General features: G+C 48.6%; 1 pseudogene; it reads left to right on the top strand.

Moving 5' to 3' along the window:
• Window positions 1-5,620: 5,620 nt before the first annotated feature.
• On the top strand, window positions 5,621-21,376 carry LOC144797987 (extracellular calcium-sensing receptor-like; annotated as a pseudogene).
• Window positions 21,377-22,816: the final 1,440 nt, after the last annotated feature.

The raw sequence follows: 22,816 nt of genomic DNA, 5'->3' as shown, positions 1-22,816 counted from the left end.
GGAGGTAGTAGAACCAGAAATCGGGTGGCTATATGTCATTGCGTGTGTGTGTCCGTGTGAAGCGTGCAGGCTAGGCGAACGGATGCGGGCACGCGCTCCGCATCAGTGGCAGTGGGGATTGGAATAGTATGTTCGGCATGTGCTCAGCCGGGCGGGAGGGGGAAGGGGGGGGGGGGGGAGAGGGGGAGTCGGGGGGGAGGCAGGGAGGGCAGGGGGACATCAAGCCGGGCAGGAGAAGGGGAAAGGGGGGAAGGTAGTAACAGGGACACGCAGTGGCAGGCAGTTGGGTCTAAACAATGCCGCTACGCAAGCACTCTCGATGGAAGGCCACTAGTAGGCCATCCCAGTCTTGCGCTATGGGGTACTTGCGGAGTCCCGCTGTTTCTTCGCTGTGTAGCGCTGTGCTTTCTGCTCGTGCCCAGTTGCCAAAGGACGTACGCAGGTGCAGCGCCTGTGGGGGGGTGTCGCTTTTCCATCGTCTGGTAATGAGGAGCTTCGCTGTTATCAGTCCCAGATCCCAAAATCGTTCTCGGACCCTCGTCTGTTTCGTCCACTTGAACAAACCCAATAAGCCCGCTTCCCATGTGTATGGCAATCGTCCTCCTGTCGCTCTTGACAGGGTATCCATCACCACCCGCCAGTAGGTTTGCAGGGAGGGGCATGTCCAGAGGGCATGCAGGAATGGAGCGTCGACTAATTTGCATCTGGGGCACGCTGACGCGGTCAGCCCAAAGTATCTATTTATTTTGTCAGGCGATAAATAGGCGCAATGGATAATATAGTATTGTATAATTCTAAAACGGGCATTGCGAGGTACGTGTAACATCCCAGCCAGTATCCGTGACCATTCCTTATCTGTCCAGTCCCGGCCTCGATCAGCCGCCCATTTGTCACGCAGCCGTTGCGATGGGAACTGCGTATGGAAGTGCAGTGCTTGAGCAAGCCAATGTACCACGTGGGAGCCGTTCCCCATCACATGCAGATATTGAATCAACAGATGAGTTGGAGGCTCTTCCGCCAGCGGTCCCCAAGCCTGTGTCAGGATGTGCAGGAGTGTCGCGTGTGTCAAGAACTGACCAGCCGGCAGGCTTGCGTCTCTCACTAAATTCGCGAAAGGAAGGAGGGCACCATCTTCAAACAGATCGCCTAGGCTTTCCAGATCAGATGCCGTCCAGGTACTCAACGCAGGTCCCGTGAGAGTCCCTCCGTCCAAAGGCGTCCCCAGTAATGGCAGATTGGGCGCATAAGGCATGGTGGCGTTTGTGAGTTTCAGGGACCTGACATAGCATTTTCTGGCCACCGCGAGGTGTAGCTGGTCAGGACAGCAGGACCCAGACAGGGGGTGAAATAGAGCGTGGATTTGTGGGGCCGTCATGATCTCGTCCAGTGTGGCAGTGTCACCCAAATTCTTGCCGGCCAGCCAATACGTGACCCACTGGAGTTGTGCCGCTAGATAATAGAGCTCGTGGTTAGGAACCGACAACCCCCCACTGTCCGTTGCAGCGTACATGGTTTTCAATGCCACTCTAGGGCGTCCCTTGTTCCAGATCAGGCGCCTGATCAGAACTTCTAGGTCTCGGAAGATACGAGTAGGGACGTATACAGGTAAGTTCGCGTAGAAATACAGCAGCCTAGGTAGGGCAATCATCTTTGCTAGTGTAATGCGGCTGGGGACGCTCAGCGGCAGGGAGGTCCAAAAGGACACCTGGGCCGAGAGTGACGAGATCGTCCTTGTGATGTTACCGTCCAACAGATCAGCGGGATCGCGATAGACCCGAATGCCCAGATATCTGAAGACGGTCGGGTACCAATGCAGACGCTCCCCCGCCACGGTGATGTCACACTCCGGGGTGTCCGCAGCAAAATAATACACCTCCGACTCTGCCCAGTTGACTCGCAGCCCCGAGACGTCGCCAAAGGTGTTAAAGATGGCAGTGAGTGCGCGAGGAAAACAGGTCAGATCTCTGACATAGATCAGCAGATCGTCCGCATACAAGGACACAGAATGCAACCCGTCAGCCAGGGGGATACACCAATTCACTCCAGAGGCACGCAACTGCGCAGCTAAGGGTTCCATCAGGAGCGCAAAAATGCAGAGGGGAGAGGGGGCATCCCTGTCTGGTACCTCTACGCACTCGGATCGGATCCGAAAAGAGCCTACCAGTGCGCACTCGTGCCACTGGGCAAGAGTAAAGAAGTTCTACCATCCGGGTGCATTCGGCACCGAGGTCATATTTTTCCAGGACTTGTATAAGGAAGGGCCACTCCACCGAATCGAACGCCTTTTCAAGATCTAGTATGACACAACCTGAACGTGGCCAGCGGGACATAGCCAGGCTCTGCACACGGAATAGTCGCCTGATATTATAGGACGTGCTGTGAGTAGGCACAAAGCCGTTTTGGTCCTCGTGCACCAGCGTGGGGACCGGAGGGGCTAATCTCTGAGCCAGGGCGGACGCTAAGATCTTATAGTCCGTGTTGAGGAGGGCCAGTGGCCTATAGGAGCCCAGATTAAGCCCGTCTCTACCAGGCTTTAGAAGGGAGATCACGTTCGCCTCTTTAAGGGTGGGCGGGAGCATGGCATCGGTCACCGCCACTCGGTACATTCGTAGGAGCTCGGGAATGAGGATCATTGAGTAGGCCTTGTAAAACTCTGCAGGTAAACCGTCCGGGCCTGGGGTCTTACCGTTCGATAGGGAGAATATAACTGTTCGGAGTTCTTCCTCCGAGAGGGGCGCGCCCAGCTCGTCGCGTTGGGCCGCAGTGGCCGTTGGCAACGGCAGGTCTGACAGGTATTCCGCGATGTCTTACCCTGTGGCCCGGATTCGGGAGGGATATAGATCTGAATAATGAGTAGTAAAAGCATCATGTATGGCCCCCTGTGTGTACACCACTGTCCCCTGTGCATCACGGATCGACATTATCGGCAGTGATTGAATGTCTTGTCGAATCAGCCAGGACAAAAGTTTGCCTGGTTTGTCGCTAGCATGGTGAGTGCGTGCCGAGTGTGCGGCATAATTCATATTTTTGAGTCTTTCCATAAGCTGGGTGTATTGCGCGCGCGTGGTTATGAGTCTTGTGTCGTCACCCTGCGCAGCTTCCTGTTCGCATTCCAACAAGGTAGACTCTACCCTCGTCAGCTCTCCATCTACCTGACGCCTCTACCCCACCTGCGTGCCCAAACAACAACCACGTGCAACTACCTTGAATGCATCCCACTCAACCTGCGGGGAGGACGCAGTGCCAGTATTATCATCAAAATATTGAAGTATGTGAGACGAGAGTGTTTCACGGAATGGGGCATCCAGTAGGACGTCTGGCTGCAGTCTCCATGTGGGAATCGGTGGGTGTGGGCGCTCCCAGGCAAAGTCAAGCGTGTGAGGATTGTGGTCGGAGTGAGTGCGGCCTAAATAGCTGGTGTCAGTGACATGGGGTAGCAGATCCCTAGTCAGCATATATCTGTCTAGCCTGACGTGTAGTGTGTGTGCACCTGAATAATATGAGTACATTCGTACGGTAGGATTGCGAGTGCGCCAAGCATCGTGTAGATCCCACTGAACCGCCCAGTCAGCGAATGTGCGCGAAGTACCAGTTACCGGTGCGCTCGCTAGTGGAGGGAATGAGCGGTCTAGGTGGACGTCCAGCACGCAGTTATAGTTGCCCCCGAGTAAGAGTGGAACACGTCGCCAGCACTGTCGATAACTGCGTCAGAAAGCGACCCTGTTCAGTGTTGGGTGCGTACACAGAGGCTATGATGATGTGTTGACCGTCCAGTCTACCCTGTAATATTACATATCTGCCCTCAGGGTCCAGCGTGCTATGAGTAAGAGCAAAGGGGACCCCCGGTCGAACCCATACCAAAGTCCCATGTGCATAGGCTGAGTAATCTGTGGCGTGTAGCTGTCCCCTCCACCTGCGCCGCAAGGCGCATGTCTCATGTTCCGTCAAGTGCGTCTCCTGCAGTAGAGCTATCTGCACCTGATGTCGCTTTAGATATGAAAATATCTGGTAACGTCGCGAGGGGGTGTGCATGCCACGCACGTTCCAGGTGCAAAATTTAACAGGAGACATCACATTGACATTGACATTCTCTCCCTCCCCGCCCCCACCACCCAACCCCACCACCCCACCCAACCGCACAAGAGATCAACGTGTCACGCCATGGCTCCCACAGCACCCGCACCGCCCAGCCGCCCCGCCCACACACAGCAATAGTAAAGGGAAATAGCACCAATTTCAGAAACATGAAAAACTTAAACTGAATACCAAAAGGACAACAGTCGAACATGCCGTCGTCCAAACGCTCTAGGGAACACTAACAGTTCGTGCCTTCAGGGGGGAGGGTACTGAGGTTGCAGTAGCAAGTGTACTAAGGATGCATGCAAACAGGGTGAGGGTGTAGACTCCCCCACACAGGCAGGTAGTGTTTCAATGCCCATAAACAGTAGAAGTCTGCTACACATGTTGGAGGATGTTCAAACGGGTCGGGCATCTGGAAAATGTCAGTGGGAGTCGGCAGGACGCACACAGGCACTCACCTCTGGGGGGGCATGCCCTCCTCGCCATGTGTATCCAGGATGTGTCACTGTTCGGGGCTGACTGGGAGTTTCAGTGGCGCCTGTGAGCCTCGCATAGGTGTCCAGGAGGCAGCACCAGCACGGGCACCTTCCCCAGAGGGACATCTGCATGACCAGTATCGTGTGGGTCTGCCTCTGGAGAAATGATATCACTTTTTCCGTGGTGGTCATCCAGAGGGAAATGTTTTTCAGTGGAGCAAATCAGCAGTTTGCGGTGTAACGTCGGGAAGATCTCCCGATACCTGAGAGTCCAACAGTCCGTATAAATACTCATCATCACTCGGCTGACGTTCGGGGCTGGCTCCCAGGGCAGCGTCACCTGGAAGCGATCCGCTGATTTCCGCGACCATGCGGAGAGCCTCCCGTTGTTCAGTCTGCTGATGTTCCGGGGTAGGGCCCACTTCTGTGTCCGTGTGTGTCGAGGCCGTCACCGATGGTCTCCTGCGTCGGCGTCGGCGGGCACCTCCGTCACGACGCATCCTCGAGGGCATTCCGCCAGGGTCGGTATCAACACCCGAGTCGAGCCAGGCCTCAACTTCCTCAGGGGCATTGAAAAAATGCGTCTTGTCTTGAGCCACAACCCGAAGGTGAGCAGGGAACAGCAAGGAATATTTGAGAGCTAAATGGCGGAGGCGCTGCTTCACTCCCAGGAACGAGTGCCGCTGTCGTTGTACTTGTATCGTGTAATCTGGGAAGAACATGATTTTCGCGTTCTCAACTCTGACTTCGGTGAGTTTCCTTACTTCACGGAGGATAGCGTCGCAATCACCATAGTTTAGCACACGGATCAGCAATGGCCTCAGATTGGAGCCTTCAGGGGGGGGACGGGACGGCACTCGATGGGCACGTTCCACAACAAAGTGCTGCGAGAGGGTACCGTCCGGGAGGATATTTCTCAGCCAACGCTCCATGTGTTCGGGTACCGCTCTAGGTTCCCATCGCTCCGGAAGACCCACGATGCGAATATTGTTCCTTCGGGCCCGTCCTTCCGCGTCCTCCGCGCGGTCCTCCAAGAATTCCACCCTATTAAGAAGGTCGCGGACATGCGTATCCGTTTGGGTGACCTTAGGCGTCAGTTCTGTCACTGCGGATTCCAGGGTGGTCGTGTGCTCAGTGGGCTTCTTATGGTCAGCGTGGAGGTGGGTCAAGTCTATAGCCACACCGTCTATTTTGGTTTATAGTGAGGTGCGGGTCAACTGCAGCAACTCTTCCAAGTGCTCCATCGCCGCCAACATAGTGTCCAGCTTGGAGGACGTGTGAACCTGTTCAGATGGCTTCATCGTCTTGCCCCTCACCTGTACGCCACTAGCCACAGCTCTCGTCTTAGGTCCTGTAGACATGGAAGGTGCCGCTCTATGCAACTAAACAAATGGAGTAAGCGCATAAATATGACTGGGATCAATGCTCAACAGGAGAGCAACGTCGTATGGCCGCAAGGAGAAGAAGCCACCAGTGCTCGCGCCGCTAACAGGGCCACAGGGGGAGCAGGGTCCGTCGCGAAATGGCGCAAGTTCCAGGTAAACGCGCCACAATCGCGGCGTATGCAGGGATGAAGAAACGCGGATGTGAGGAGGAGTTTCCACCTCTCAATTGCCCATCCGTCTGTTCCCAAGGGCGGTAGCAACCATGGACAAGGTCGTAGGCTCCTGTAGGGCTCTCCGCGCTGCTGGGTGTTCACCAGCCGTCCACCTTCTCCCAGTGCACCGCCATTGTCACTCTAGCGGGGAGCACAACGCGGATGTGCGAGCAGCAGGACAGATCCAGGGTGCGGCTACAGTACCCCAATGTAGAGTAAGGGGGGTGAAGGGGGTCTCATGCAGAGCAGGGCCACAGCAACAACCTGGGTCTGCGCAGAGTGAGGCAGTGATCAGGGCCCTCATGGCCGTTCCTCAATGGCGTCCACCACCGCGTCAGTACTCAGGGGGGAGCCGCTCACAAGTTGTAGTCGGGGGGGGGAAAGGGGAGCCACCAGACGCAACTCACCGCGTTCCCCGTCACCTCTCGGCTAGGCACTAGGCGATTCCGAGTTGCAGCTGGACAGGGATCGGAGCCCCAATCAGGATCGGCGTCAAGACGCCACACTCTCCCGCTTCCGCCGATCTCCCCCAGCACTGCAGTGGCAAGGAGACAGGGCCCGTTTCCCTGGCCCGAGTGATCGTGAGCGCCAGCTGGATATGCTCGCAGGCGGGGGCCCCGCGCAAAGTCACTGGGCCGTAGGGTGCAATGGAGGTGCAGATGCGGTCCCCGGTAAACAAGTAAGAGACACTACCGGGTCCGGCGCGGCAGTCTGCAGCTGAAAGCCGTCTCGGTGGCAGGGGGGGGTCGCGCGACTCCAGCACTCCCCCGCAGCAGAACAATGGGTGGGGGCGATCATGTCCTGCCGCCTGAGGCTCTCCACACACCCACACCTCCAAACCTCGCGAACAGGGTCGCTGACCGACGTCGATCCTCTGCACAAGGCCCAGGCAGCCAGGCGGATCCCCGGTCTCAAGTGTCACTCCACGCCGGGCGGGACCGCTCGCAGGGAGGGCGGGCAGCAAGCACCGCCGCTGGAGCAGTTCCGTAGGGACCAGCGGCCCCAAACTTCGGCAGGGGGTAGAAGGGCAGTTAATGCAGACTCGCTGCCAGTTGCCAAGTAAAGCGGGGTATAATCACGGAGAAATGGCCTGTGGTAGGGGAGCCTCTCACGGAGCTCTACCCAGGCACGTCGTCCACCATTGCGCACTCAGCCACGCCCCTTTGTCAGTCATGGTTCTTATACCACTTTCTTAATATATGGTTTGGTACACCCCTAGGGCTCAACGTATACTGTGCTAATATACTTTGTGCTAAATAAGTTTACTGAATGTACCTTTGCCTCTAGCCTCATAAAGAGACTAGAGGGATGTGTTCAGAATAAATACATATATTTTATATATATACCTGGTGTGGTTCTCCTTTCATTTGGTCATTCATGACATTATAGACTGGTAAAACAAGCTGCTTTACATTCCTTCAAGACTTAGCCGGAAGGCTGCTCTCCACAGCTACCACTAGGATAGCTTTCTATATAGGTTGTCTTTAAACCTACCATCAATAAGGGTCATTTGAACTGGTGCAAGGTGCCCACTAGAATAGTGGACAGAATATGCCAGGCCAACTTCTCACACATATAACATGGCGGTCATTGATATTGCATTTACCGACATTCTCATTAATATGCATACATTTATCCTGGCTTACATCACATTTACCTCTATGGATATTGTTATGTATACATATCATGGCGTACATTGACATCACATCCACTGATATTAACACTTGTATAATTCCTTTGTCAAATTAAGGTTGCATCAAATTCAATAGGGACAGTTCTCAGTAAGACTTACTTCTGACTGGTAATACTGTGGAATCAGCGATTTTTGCTGCATTCAATCAATCAGAGGTAATATGCTAAAACTTCAGGAAATGTTAATTTGCACAGTTTTTATATCCGCTTGCTTTCCTTTCAGATCAGCTATGGATCCACTGTCTCTCTACTTAGTGACAAACAGCACTTCCCCTCCTTCCTGCGCACCGTCCCTAGTGATGAATATCAGTCCCGGGTGCTGGCTCATCTAATCAGTCTGCTGCGGTGGACTTGGATTGGTGTTTTGGCAGAAGACACTGACTATGGCCGACTTGGTAGCCAGCTCCTTATCGATGAGTTGGCCAAGTATTCAGTCTGTGCTGCTTTCCACGAAAGGGTCCCTGTAGAGTACTCCCAGAGGAGAACGTATCACATTATTCAGGTGATCAAGGAATCTCGTGCCAAGGTCATTGTTGTTTTTTCCAGCAGGGATTACATGCTACCTCTCATGAAGGAGGCTGGACAACTTAATCTCACAGGAAGAGTTTGGATTGGAAGTGATGCATGGATCCCTGTGTACTTTAATTTTAATTAATGGCTCCCTATCAATAGGAATAAAGAAGAGTTCGCTGCCAGGGTTTCGAAATTTCATACTTGGTCTTCAGCCCTCTCTCGCCCCTACCGACATCTTACTAAGGAGTTTCTGGGAGAATGCATTTGGTTGCCGGTGGCCAGAAAATGAGGCAAACCAAACTGGTATAGATAGCAATGACTGTCACAACACAGAGAATGACACAAGACTTAATATGCCATTTCTTGATGCAAGAGGAATCAGCAATTCAGCAACTTCTTATAAAGCTGCCTATGCCATTGCTCATGCCCTGCATAATCTGCGCACGTGCATCAATGGGGAGGGACCCTTCCTGAATGGAAGCTGTGCTGACAGGTCTGACTTTAAGCCCTGGCAGGTAAGGATTTGTATGCATTTCAGTTAAACTTACTACATTTAGCCAGGACTAGCAAGAAACAGACTTTAAAACAAATTGGTTCAACAAGACACTTGGGGGCAGATTTACAAGCCCTTGCGCCTCTTTTATGCCGCCGTTGCGTCACTTTTGTAATGCAGTGGTGGCGCAAAAGAGGCACCATGGCGTCACGTTGTAAAGCCCTTCACCAGAAGTAGGCGTTTAGGTGCAGGGGGGTGAGGGGGGGTGTTCCAGCGCAGGAACGCCTCCTAAAATTGGCTGAGTGAAATCTACAAGATTTTGCTCAGTCACTTTTAGCCCATGCTGCATCAAAACCCTGCGCCTGCTTGAAGCAGGCATGAGGATTGACACAGCATTTAAAAGATAGGGCACCCGGAGCCTTGCTGAAGCTGCGTTGCGCTTGCGACACAACTCCAGCAATGCGCCACCTTTACGGCACAGATGTGTCACGCATCTGTCCGTTTTTGCCCATGGTGCGCCGCATTGTAATGCGGCGCATCCATGGTGACGGAGACCTGACGCACAATAACTGGCGCATCCCTGCTGATATGCAGGGATGCACCAGTTATTGTAAATCTGCCTCTACAAGTTTTAGTATTCCAAACAAAGCCAAAAAAGAAGTAAATAATGCTGTGTTTCAAAATGTTGTCTGTTGATTAACTTCAAACTATTGCCGGTTTTACAGCAAGTCTGATTCTCCCAGATGTCCTGGGCCTCACAATGGGCTATTTTCACAATTATTTGTCTGTGAGAAGGAGTGCCTCCATCTAGTTTTAGAACCCAAATTTGCAGGATGAACTCACACCTACCTATGGACAATATCTTTGCAAATTTTATCTTTTGGTTTTATGTGAACTAAGGTGAAGCAAATGTAGTAATCCGTCCAAGATAGCATAGCTTTTTAGAAAATGGCTTCCAAGCTGTGCTATGGGAAAGGTATTTGCTAGCCTGTTTTCATATCTCCTAAAAGGGAGAATTTGCGCCCTACTAAAAGAGAACTCCTGGCAGTTCAACTTTATTAGCTATGTTCCAAAGAGGATGCTTTGTAAGTCGTTTAGCACGGCAAAAGTCTCATCCTTTGGTACCACTCTTAAGAATGGCTTGCAGTTGACAAGGACTATTCCCTGATTCTTGATCAAGCAACAGTAGGAGTGGTACCACACTAGCAGTAGCAGCATATGAAAAACAAAGGGAAAAAAAGAGATATTGAGTGGCCTGAGAGGAGTATTAGAAGGAACAGCATATTTGTAGCCTAAGCAATGCTGAAGATAAGTATGGGAAAAAAATATTTGCATGGATGATTATGGCTACAACAAGAACAGTCCACAGCAGAGTAACAAGTCTTGACATGTAGGAGGATGATGTTGACGATGGATCCATTCGATGGTAGGCATGAAATTCAGAATTGATTTGAAAATAGTAAAATACTCCTTGGTGTTTTTTTAAGCAGAATTACAATATCCTAGGAATCATCTATCTGCCTTAAAATTGATTTGTTGAGGAGGTTGCTTGCACCTTAACCTCCCCAGCAAGTGTGTGGAATTATTGCTGTCATTTAGTCACACCTCAATGAAAACCACACAGCCCGGGGGAAGAGGGTTAGGGTTTGAAAATTGGATGGGAAAGGGGTTTTTTGGGAAAGTTTTGTGGAGAGAGGAAAAAAAACCACAGAATGGACAAACAACAAATGAAGAAAAACAAATCTTTGGATACGAAGATATCCATAAATCTTTTAAGGGACATAAAGGAAGTGCATGCATGAAGTTGTTTGCTAAATGGATGGTTCGGTTACTGAAAAGTAGTACTAATTATAACTTACTATGTATTACTAAACTATTAGACAGTACAGGGGTGCTGTAATTACGCAGTTTTACTCAGAGAGAGAATGACTTAGTAGTACATTACATTAGTTTTAAAAATAGCAAAGAAAGTAATGAAATAGCTGTAGGGATGAATTTGAAGCAGAGAGTCGCACTCATAGAAGTTCACAACATTAATTTATTTAAACGATAAGGCAAAGTGAAAAGGAAAGGATTCTGTGACTGTATGTTGTTGTTGTCCTGTTCAATTTGGGAAGTTGCATGCATCCAGCCAGTCCTCTTATTCGCGGTACTACTCCATTCCATCTGACGCTCCGTCGATCAATCTTGATGACCAGACACACTGTCCACTGCCCCCCTGGATGATGCGGAATTGCGGATTGATATTGTTCCCATGGCACAAGGTAAAAGCCGGCCTGCAATTGTTGATGGAAAAACAGGAAGGGATATTAAAACAGCACTGAGAAAAAATATAAGGTACGGTGTGTAGTGCAAAAATAACACTTTCAGAGGCGACAGTATTACATACTGGCATCATATCTAAAGTGCGTACTCTGAATCTCCTTTTCAAGGATAGTAATTGCACACAGCAGGCCAGGGCCAGGCAGACGGTCAAGGCAGGCACCACTGAGTGAACCACCATGATGATGTAGCATACCTCTTTGACACAGACAGACAAAGCATATCTAATTTTATGCAGCAAGCCACATAGCCACAATTTTACATGAACTGCTGTCTGGTCTCTGGCATACACTACACTGGCTCGACCACTCCCATACCACGACTAGACAGACATGTAGGTCTGCTGTGGTTGTTGTTGACTTGTTTACCTGTTGTTTGCCACTCACGAAACGGCCACATCTCTTCCCTAAACCGACAATGATGATGATCCATCCATCCCAGTGAGTGACTGTAAAGAATAAAGATAATATGTAACTTTAATCATCAAGACTCATCATCATCATTGTATGTTATTGGCAAACTCAATGTTGTCTACACACTGAGTCCAAGGACATTTTCCATAACGAAAAATGCAACGTAGTGGCTGGTCCCTGCAGTAGAAGTACAATTTGTATTAAACAAGGTAACAGAGTACACTTGAGTTACATTTAGTGTGCAAAAGATTACATTTATAATAACAGAACACATAGATAGGGTACACTTCATGCACAACAAACAAACAACAATTGCTTTCATCAGAGCCAGACAGCCAGTGTTGTCCACCACTGCATGCCATCTCATCATTCATTACCTGTTCCACTTGTCATCATCTTATTCTTAAGTGAAGGATCACAGGGCAGCCTCTCGTGTCAATTTCAGAAGGTGCAGTCAGCATAGTGAGTCATTCCAGTACCACTGTTTTTGAGGGGACTCATGTACGGACTGAAGATTCTGCGTAATCCGGCCATCTGCCTTGAGGGAAATGGATAGGGGGAGTCTGGAGGAGGAGGATAGAGGAGCATGACTGAGTTGTGAACTTCAGGAATGCAGACAGCGGCACCTTCAATATGAAAAATAAGACGAAGACAGTGCTGCTGATGGATTTGTTGTGATTAAAGTTTTGTTGTGCTAAAAGTTGAAAATCAAAGAAAGACACACAGAAATAAAAGTCAAAAAGGACAGAAGAAAACAAAATGCAAGTTTTTCAAGCCTCGTTGTCAGGGAAGTAGAGCTCGTCCTCAAACTCTGTGAATTGAACATGGAGTAGGTCAGCTAACAGAGAAGAGCTTCCGTCACCTAAGTCGGTGTCCTCTTCTACATGCGTGGATTCACGTATTTTGTAATCTGGTGGTATGAAGTGCTGATTCATCTTGATCATTGTTAACCTCTCCACATTTCTGGGCAAGAGGCGGGACCTTTTTGAAGTGACAATGGCACCAGCAGCACTGAAAACTTGTTTGAAGACACGCTTGCGAGTGGGCAAGACAAATAATTTATAGCCAGCCTGTGAGCAGTGGTCGAGTTGTCCAATCCGCTTCCGACAATATTATGGCTGGGCCTGGTGCAGGTGATGATGACTATACTGTTGCTGCTGTCGGTAACGGCTGTGAGGGAAAGTGACTGCCTTCGGCCACAGAAGTGGACCTTGCCGCCGGATGGCCTGCTGCTTCAGTAGTACTTGTGGTGTTTCCTTCAATTTCCTGCCGCTCGTTTTCGAACCGAGTGTCTGACACATCTAGCCAATGTTTGCACTTTGAAACATCTTCTTCATCAAAAGGAATGAATACTTTGCTGGTCAGTGCCTTTTTGTACCGTGGATCCAGAATAGTGGCACAAATGCAATGTTGTTCTGAATGTATTGCAATATGAATGAATGTATTGGAATATGAATGGATACATTTGGATTTGTTGTACTTGTGGATTCCCGGATCTTCCTCATGTGCGCCTCCCAAATAATAGTGTGGTGTTTTGGAGGTGACCTCTCTGGCCTCCGGTACCATAGTTGGTACCAAGCTTACCCCGACTAACTACAGTTTTACAAATCGAACAAACGACCATGTTTTCTGCCTTTTTGCTAACTCTAAAAAAGTCCCAAACTGGGGACTGGAGATGTCTGCTGGTGGTGGAGGTGCTACTTTCAATGCCAGATGAAGTTGAGGATGGGTGTGGTTGAATTTGACTCTGTTGTGTACTTACAGCACCACTACTTGAGGTAATGGAGGTCGAGCTGCCGGCCCTTCTGACGAGAAAATATGGAAGCTGTAGGTCGTGTTGGTGTAGTAGTTAACTGCATTGGTGGTAGTACCAGTGCCACGCCGCCCACATCACGCTCAGCAGCAATTCGGGATAGGGTAAACATGTCTGTCTGCTGCATGCCTGCTGGGCCTGGAGTGACAACTGTGATGACTGGATCGTCGTCAGACTGTTCATCAGCAGCAGAATACACCACTTCTTGTTCGTCTTCATCATCACCCATAAGTGGAAGCCTTGCTGGAAGCTTCCTTTTAGGCTTAGCTCCCTTTGTCGGCTCATGAAGTGCCTCACTCTCAGACTGCATTGGTGGGTTCCAATCAACATCAAGATTAACAGAAGGAAGGGGGCTTGAAGAAGAACTTGTGGTAGCCCTCCTTGACCTTTTTCTTGCCGGGGATCTGGAAGACAATGGAGGATCATCATCAGGAGGAGCGGCTTCCTCAGATGATACCTCCGCTTCAATCTCGATTTCCTGATGTGCCCCTACTTCTGGAGAAACAAGCATTGTGGGCAGTTGTGCCGCTCCATGCGTCTCTAGTTGCGCCTCTCCATGCGCCTCTCGATGCGCCTCTCCATGCGCCTCTCCATGCGCCTCTCCAATGCACCTCTCCATGCGCCTCTCCTTGCGCCTCTCCTTGCGCCTCTCCTTGCGCCTCTCCTTGCGTCTCTCCTTGTGCATGTACTTGCGCTTGTACTAGTTGCACCTGTGGTTGTCGTTGCGGCTGTGGTTGTTGAACACTCGTCAGATGAGTTCTACCCTGCGTTGATTGGATGCTACTTTCTTGCGATGAGCCAACATCACTGGTCGATGGTGATTGAACAATTAAAGTGGCTGCCTCTGCAGCACTCATGGCCTTGGACCTAACTTGGCGTGGTGGCACTAAGCCCAATGTAGCGGAGGTGCTGCTCCCAGCTTGGTCCCCGGAGGACCCCGCTGCTGCAGGCGTAGTTTTTCATTTCCAGTCTACTTGCTAAGTGGCGCCACTTGCTTCTTCTGCTCCTTCTTACTGGCAGTGGCCCTGGCAACTTTCTTGGTGGAGGAGCTATGGCCACCTTTCTTTGGGCCCATCTTCTTCAGATGTCAGAACAGCAGGCCGCAGTTGCACGAGTTGCAGAGTTGTCTGTGGCCACACGTGACATTGTGCTGCACACACCGCAGCAGGACTTCTTCCTGGCACTGATGATGAACGACGAATGATTTGTGGGTCTCTTGTGCACCTAAAAGCAAAGAAAGCCAGAGGAACAGCAGTTAAATAAATGTTGCATATGTCGTGCTTCAATTAATATTTTCAACTAGGCATTTATTTTTACAACACACCCAAAAACAGAAAGACCCAAAATAAAAATGGCAATTCTTAATCAAAAAATGGATGTTTACATTAATAGAAGAGACACCCCACAGAAAGACTTGGTCCATGCACCACTGAGTACCCCTGGGCATAATGGATGAAACCAAGGCAAACTTTGTGCAGGCCTGAGCACACTGCCTGGCTTCAAAATGGCCCCTTGACCCCCACCCACATGGCCAGGCCCTGCCTGTTTCAGGCCTCAAAATGGCCCCCACCCACATGGCCAGGCCCCAACAACACCCCAAAAAGTCGACAAACACACAAAAATCACCCCAATTCAATGCCATCCATGCCCTCAATTATGTTTAATTTCAAGACACCCCACAGAAAGACTTGGTCCATGCACCACTGAGTACCACTGGGCATAATGGATAAAAGCAAGGCAAACTGGGTGCAGGCCTGAGCACACTGCCTGGCTTCAAAATGGCCCCTTGACCCCCACCCACATGGCCAGGCCACGCCTGTACCAGGCCTCAAAATGGCCCCCACCCACATGGCCAGGCCCCAACAACACCCCAAAAAGTAAAAAAACACAAAAAATCACCCCAATACAATGCCATCCATTCCCTCAATGATGTTTAAATTCAAGAGACCCCACAGAAAGACTTGGTCCATCAACCACTGAGTACCCCTGCGCATAATGGATGAAAGCAAGGCAAACTGGATGCAGGCCTGAGCACACTGCCTGGCTTCAAAATGGCCCCTTGACCCCCACCCACATGGCCAGGCCCCGCCTGTACCAGGCCTCAAAATGGTCCCCACCCACATGGCCAGGCCCCAACAACACCCCAAAAAGTAAAAAAAACACACAAAAATCACCCCAATCCAATGCCATCCATGCCCTCAATGATGTTTAAATTCAAGACACCCCACAGAAAGACTTGGCCCATGCATCACTAAGTACCCCTGGGCATAATGGATGAAAGCAAGGCAAACTGGGTGCAGGCCTGAGCACACTGACTGGCTTCAAAATGGCCCCTTAAGCCTTGACCCCCACCACATGGCCAGGCCCTGCCTGGACAAGGCCTGAAAATGGCCCCCACCCACATGGCCAGGCCCCAACAACACCCCAAAAAGTCGAAAAACACACAAAAATCACCCCAACCCGATGCCATCCATGCGCTCAATGATGTTTAAGTTCAAGACACCCCACAAAAAGACTTGGCCCGTGTACCACTGAGTACCCCTGGGCATAATGGATGTAAGCAAGGCAAACTCGGTGCAGGCGCACACTGCCTGGCTTCAAAATGGCCCCTTGACCCCCACCCACATGGCCAGGCCCTGCCTGTACCAGGCCTCAAAATGGCCCCCACCCACATGCCAGGCCCCAACAACACCCCAAAAAGTCAAAATATACACAAAAATCACCCCAATCCAATGCCATCCATGCCCTCAATGATGTTTAAATTCAAGACACCCCACAAAAAGACTTGGCCCATGCACCACTGAGTACCCCTGGGCATAATGGATAAAAGCAAGGCACACTGGGGGCAGGCCTGAGCACACTGCCTGGCTTCAAAATGGCCCCTTGACCCCCACCCACATGGCCAGGCCCCGCCTGTATCAGGCCTCAAAATGTCCCCCACCCACATGGCCAGGCTCCAACAACACCCCAAAAAGTAAAAAAACACACAAAAATCACCCCAATCCAATGTCATCCATGCCCTCAATGATGTTTAAATTCAAGAGACCCCACAGAAAGACTTGGTCCATGCACCACTGAGTACCCATTGGCATAATGGATGAAAGCAAGGCAAACTGGGTGCAGGCCTGAGCACACTGCCTGGCTTCAAAATGTCCCCTTGACCCCCACCCACATGGACAGGCCCCGCCGGTACCAGGCCTCAAAATGGCCCCACCCACATGGCCAGGCCCCACCCACATGGCCAGGCCCCAACAACACCCCAAAAAGTCACAAAACACACAAAAATCACCCCAATCCAATGCCATCCATGCCCTCAATTATGTTTAAATTCAAGAGACCCCACAGAAAGACTTGGTCCATGCACCACTGAGTACCCCTGAGCATAATGGATGAAAGCCAGGCAAACTGGGTGCAGGCCTGAGCACACTGCCTGGCTTCAAACTGGCCCCTTAAGACTTAAACCCCCACCACATGGCCAGGCCCTGCCTGTACCAGGCCTCAAAATGGCCAGGCCCCACCCACATGGCCAGGCCCCAACAACACCCCAAAAAGTCACAAAACACACAAAAATCACCCCAATCCAATGCCATCCATGCCCTCAATTATGTTTAAATTCAAGAGACCCCACAGAAAGACTTGGCCCATGCACCACTGAGAACCCCTGGGCATAATGGATGTAAGCAAGGCAAACTCGGTGCAGGCGCACACTGCCTGGCTTCAAAATGGCCCCTTCACCCCCACTCACATGGCCAGGCCCTGCCTGTACCAGGCCTCAAAATATCCCCCACCCACATGGCCAGGCCCCAAAAACACCCCAAAAAGTCGAAAAACACACAAAAATCACCCCAATCCAATGCCATCCATGCCCTCAATGATGTTTAAATTCAAGACACCTCACAGAAAGACTTGGTCCATGCACCACTTAGTACCCCTGGGCCTACTGGCTAGTGTGGCTTTACAGGCACCCCAAAATAAAAATAAAAATTCCACATAGAACAGTGAGCTAAAACTCACAGAAACAGTTATATCATGCACCCATTACTAGCCCTGGGCCTACTGGATACTGTGGCTACCCACAATATATATTTTTTTAAGTTGTGAAAAAGTTTTAAAATTGTAGTTGCAGCAACTCCAATGCCCCAAGCAAACAACACCAGCTTACTTGTAAAATCTCATATCCAAAAGTGATCCAAACTCCAAAGTCCAAAAAGTCCTCAAATACAAATATCCAGCAGCAGCCACAAAAAGTAATCCTTCCAACTCCAGATCCAAATGAAAAGTGACCAGGACATGGACAAAGCACTGGGAGGAGCCTGCTGGACAGGAACAGGAAGTTGGAGACTCTGTGGCACTTCCTTCCTCCCACCCCCCAAAAATGGACTCCTTGCACAAAAGGTTTATGCTGCCTGCGGTGGATTTCTTGTGCAGAATTGCAATTTTCGCAAGTTCGGGAAAGCGAGCTGTTCAAATCTCCCGCCGGAGGTCAGCTGAGCACCGCATCTACGTTTTCGCAATTGTTTACTCCCGCGATGCGTGATCACGGGCCCTTATGATGTTCTCGCGTTGTCAAACTCTCGCTGTGCAAGATGGCAGCCGCGATGACATACTCGCGGTCGAAAAACTCTTGCGCGATCACGCAGCAAGATTCAAAACCGGGAGAAAAACAACTCGGCGAACTCAGAATCACGGTAAGTCAACGCAGCGTGCGCGATATTGTATTTTTTTAGCGCGACCAAGGAAAAAAATCCATCAGCAAGCTCACAAAGCACTCCACAACGCCGGACCAGCATACCTCAACAATCAACTCACCTTCTACACCCCAAACCTCCAGCTCCGCCCTCGCCACCATTCCATGAATCCACCGAACAACCACCGACGGCAGATCCTTCTCCCACCTCGCCGCCAAGACATGGAACACCCTCCTCAACCACCTGTGACAGACCCAGTACCTGTTGACTTCAGGAGACTCCTCAAGACCTGGCTGCCCCTCCCCCAGCGCCTTGAGACTCTCATGAGTGAGTAGCGTGCTTGACAAATGTTTGATTGATTTATTGATTGAAGCATCCTAGGACCGGTTTCAGGCTTTCAGCCCTCATCAGCCATGATAGCTTGACTCCGTGGCATGGGAGTACAAGACCCATGTCTGGGCATACCTGTCTCACTCGGGGTGACAAATGTAAAAAGAACAATTGATGGACAGAATAGAGAACAATATCATACTTTCACCCCAGTACAGAGATCTGAGCTTAAATCCATCATTTTTTTGCTTGCCATTCCAGTTTGGACACAGCCATATGCAAATCAATCTTGACCCTGTGCCCTATGGGAACAGTCCAACAGAACTGCCAGGCCAGGTCCTCCCTTGACTGGAAACAAGCATCTAGGACCGGTTTCGGGCTTTGAGCCCTCGTCAGCCAGGATAGCTTGACTTCAGTGGCATGGAGAGCACGGGTCCAACTTCTGGGAATACCCATCTCACTCGGGGTGATAAATGCAAAAAGAACAATTGATGGACAGAATGCAGAACAATACCATACATTCACCCCAGAGATCTGGGCCTAAATCCATCGGTTTTTTTGCTCACCATGCCATTCCAGTTTGGACCGAGCCAAGGGAAAGCAGATTATGCAGTTAAAAGCCCCCTCTGTGGAGAGCGCTCCACTTAGCTGAAGTCTTGAAGTTCTGCGGGAGGTCGGACAACAGCTGACAGTCCTGGTGACATGGCTGCAGAGAACACTGGAGCTGGGCTACACGATGCAACACTGGAACAGAAACAAACAAAATGAAGCATGGAGGCATGCTTTCCTCAGCCAATCAGGAAGTGGTGTGTCCTGAGAGTCAAAATGTAGCCATCTCCCAGCAACGGGCCCAACAATGAAGTCACGCCCAATCATACGCATGTGGCACACATGTAAACACTGGTCCCCATAAACAAACATGCATGGTAAAACAAGCATTGGCAAAAGCAATTGCAAAATAATACATATGTAAGACCTTCTGACACCTATTAAAACAGAGGGCCAAAACAAGAAATAGTGGCATAATTAACCCATGACCCCTGAGAATGTTGACATATGACACAGGAGACAACCTGGGATTTCTTGACAGGTGCTTTCGCATGGCGATTGTTCTTTGACTGATGTTTTTTGTCACATGCAGCCAATCCGACATGTGCATATTTTTCTGAGGTAAACATTGACACAGCACAACCATCTTCTTCATTTTCATAGTATAATTATACTGATGAACTTTTTGGTGGTGATTTAGATGGCGATCAACTTCTTAAGTTGTCAATTTGCTTCAGCTTTAGTTGTCGCTTGGCCTTGTGAGTGTGTGTCAACCGTTGCAAACCATTACAAAAGGGATCTTCTTCATACAGCCTTTGTATATCTGTCCAAAGGCGGACATTTACATTGTGTGGGAATGAAAATCCACACCTGAAACACAACTTCTTTTTTTGTGGAGACATCACTCTGTGTTCTTCGGCCTTGTGCTGTGACTTTCTTTTTATGTTTATGACTGACTCACTCTGGGTACCTCCAGCCGCCTCTTCAGTGGCTTGTCGATCAGAGCGCTCTTCAGCTGTTGCAGCCATAAGAACTCACCCCAGTTTCACTCAGCATTCTTTGCCTGAATGAATCTGACAGGCATCCGTCAATAACTCTGAGATGTACAGCTTCCTCATCATTAAATTAATTGAACTTAACAATGTTTGATGAGTGTATCTAGTCTCACAACAAATTTGTGGATGGTTTCACCAACTTTGTCTTTCTTGACTGAAAATGCACCTTTTGTAATATACATTCTGCATTAAATTGAACTTGAGATTCAGTCATTTTTGATCTGATGGTATGTAACTTTGTCAGCTTGTGACAGTTTCTTTGTAACTTCTTTTTCACCTTCAACAGTACGATTTTTAAGGTATTTGATCATTTTCGTGTTATCTGTTTCTTCAAGTGCATCATTGAAATCATCAAATGTCTCTATCCAAGCAGTCCATCTGCCACCAATATTCTGTTTTTTGGCGGTATTGAATGGAGAAGATGGTTTCAAGAAGGCAGCCGTATTATAGACCTGTGTGTAATTTACTGACATTGAGGGCAGCGTTCTCTCTGATGCTGTTTAGTAATCTTGTCTATGCAAACCAACTCTCAGGCTTTGTGATGTGCTGGTGTCTGCCTTATCTTTAGTAATGACTGATAACGTGGCCTCTGTCTACGCTGCCATTGAAAGTGTTCACTATTCCAATCACCTCTCTGTGCTTTTCAATCTTTGAAGACCTGCAGAGCTATTCTGTACTCCACTCAGCTGCTTTTGTGGCATGCCACTTCAGGTATGGACTGCTCCATCAGCACACCCTGGGCGCTTCTGCTCAGGCAAGTTCACCCAGTGCTGTGTTATAATGACTCTCTTTAATGGATTCTAGTAAGCCAATGAATGTTTCTTGTTTGTGGTTCATTTTACATTGAGGTTTCTCTTAGTTCTGTCTGACACCTAATTGATCTCTGCCTGACAGCTTTTCTTATCTTAGCCTTACCATTGTGTTGTCGATCACAAAAGGTCAAGCGACAGCTGCACTATCATGCAAGATCTAATAAGGTATGCAGATTAGTGATACACTAGGCTGTAAATGACAAAAATGTGCTCTGAAGTCTAAAGTTAATTTATTATCTAAAAAAAGAGTACTTAGCCTGCACTCGACATACTCAAAGCTATAAGATTCAATCAATGTATTTCAATTGTGTGCTGCCTTGTGACGGGACCTGCTCATGTCCCTATAGCAATATGCTTAAAAAGGTTTACAGCTACTGTGCACCCAACACAGTGCGCACAACTCAAGACCCTTGAGGTTCATTCAAACATATGCAAATTTAATCAGGCTCAATAAAGTAAAACAAGCATTTTTTATGCTTTATGTGAAAGCAATAATTCTTGTTGTTTTTTCAGTTGATATACAAAGCAATCAGGCTTCATTGAAGTCGTTTTGCAAATGACAAAATATATATAAACTTTGTTGTATCTTCAACAGTGTTACATCACATTGCTTCATGAGGTACAATATTTAAGCAGAGTTCATACTTCATTCCCAATACTGTTTGGGTGTGAACCTTTCTTCAGGGGAACTGTAATAGGTAATGTATGAACATGTATTCTGAAGCCATCCAGGAACCATTCAATTACAAATAAAAAAAAAGTGAAGCTTCACTGTGAGTGAAAGTGTACCAGCTCATGTTCAAAGAGAACAAAAAGTGCTCATGCTGGTTGATCAAACGTGAAAACAGACTACAGAAATAAAAAAAATACATGTTCCGACTAACCACATGCACGTAACATTGAAATTAATCATGAATTTACCCAAGCATGAAACATATCCCATGAGAAGTAGTGCTTAAAGATAAGTGCAACAATGTGAAACCGCACGAGACGCTGATAGACTCCATAACGCAATAAGCAAGATACTACACATCACGTATGTCATGCGTGCTCAAAAAATATGGCACATACCAGACTAATACGGATGTACCGTTAGTTTTCGATTTATATGCATTAATGCACGCTGAGTGCTGTACAAAAGGAGGAATCCATAAATGTACTGGCATAGGATGCTGATGCTTATAACCCGTATTGTGCTGCTATTTACTTCCTTAAAAGTCGGCGATTTGAAGACAACTGCCACGGTGTGTATCCTCGAATAACATGAAGAACCCAGCATGGAGCCTGTAAGAATACACATACAGGGCTCAATATTCTGCCCTAACAAACTTCAAAATTTCATAGTTCTACGAACTCGTAAGCAATACCTCTCAATCCAAATGTTCCTGCTAACCGTGACATGTCGAGTACCTTTTAACCCAGTATGCAATGTCGTGAGCAGTGAACGGTCCAGTTTTATGACATATGCCTGTTAGTAAAGCTAAAGAGCAGACTAAATACCATAGTTTAGAGAGAAATACCCATTCTGACTTTTCTCCGGTAGTAGGAGAACTAGAATATAAAAGTAACTTTTTAAACAATGTAAACAAGACAAAAAAACAGAGAAAGCCTCATACCTGAAATATCTGCTCGTGCTTAAACATGTGTCTCCTAAACAAGTAAAAAGAAAAAAGAAGGAAGCACTCTACCTAAAAATATGCAAATCAAGTGCTTTGAGCGTGAGTTGGAAATGTCTACAAGAAATCCGTACATAATGAATTGATGTGAGAAACACAATCACAGCAGAAGTTAAAAAAACCTGAAAACAATATAAATTCAAACAGCAAATACAAAACAATCTAGACCAGTAGATAGTGATTATTCCCCATGTTCAAATTGAAATAGTGTGTGACTAAATCTCTCCAGATACAACCAACATCATTATAAAGTGGCTATAACTTACAAAAGTACCCAACTTATTAAATAAAACATATTATAAAAAAT

The sequence above is a fragment of the Lissotriton helveticus genome, chromosome 12 (genome assembly GCF_964261635.1).
Source record: "Lissotriton helveticus chromosome 12, aLisHel1.1, whole genome shotgun sequence".
In the NCBI taxonomy this organism is placed as follows: domain Eukaryota; kingdom Metazoa; phylum Chordata; class Amphibia; order Caudata; family Salamandridae; genus Lissotriton; species Lissotriton helveticus.
The sequence above is the reverse complement of the archived record's forward strand: the minus strand, read 5'-3'. Positions and strand labels throughout refer to the sequence as shown.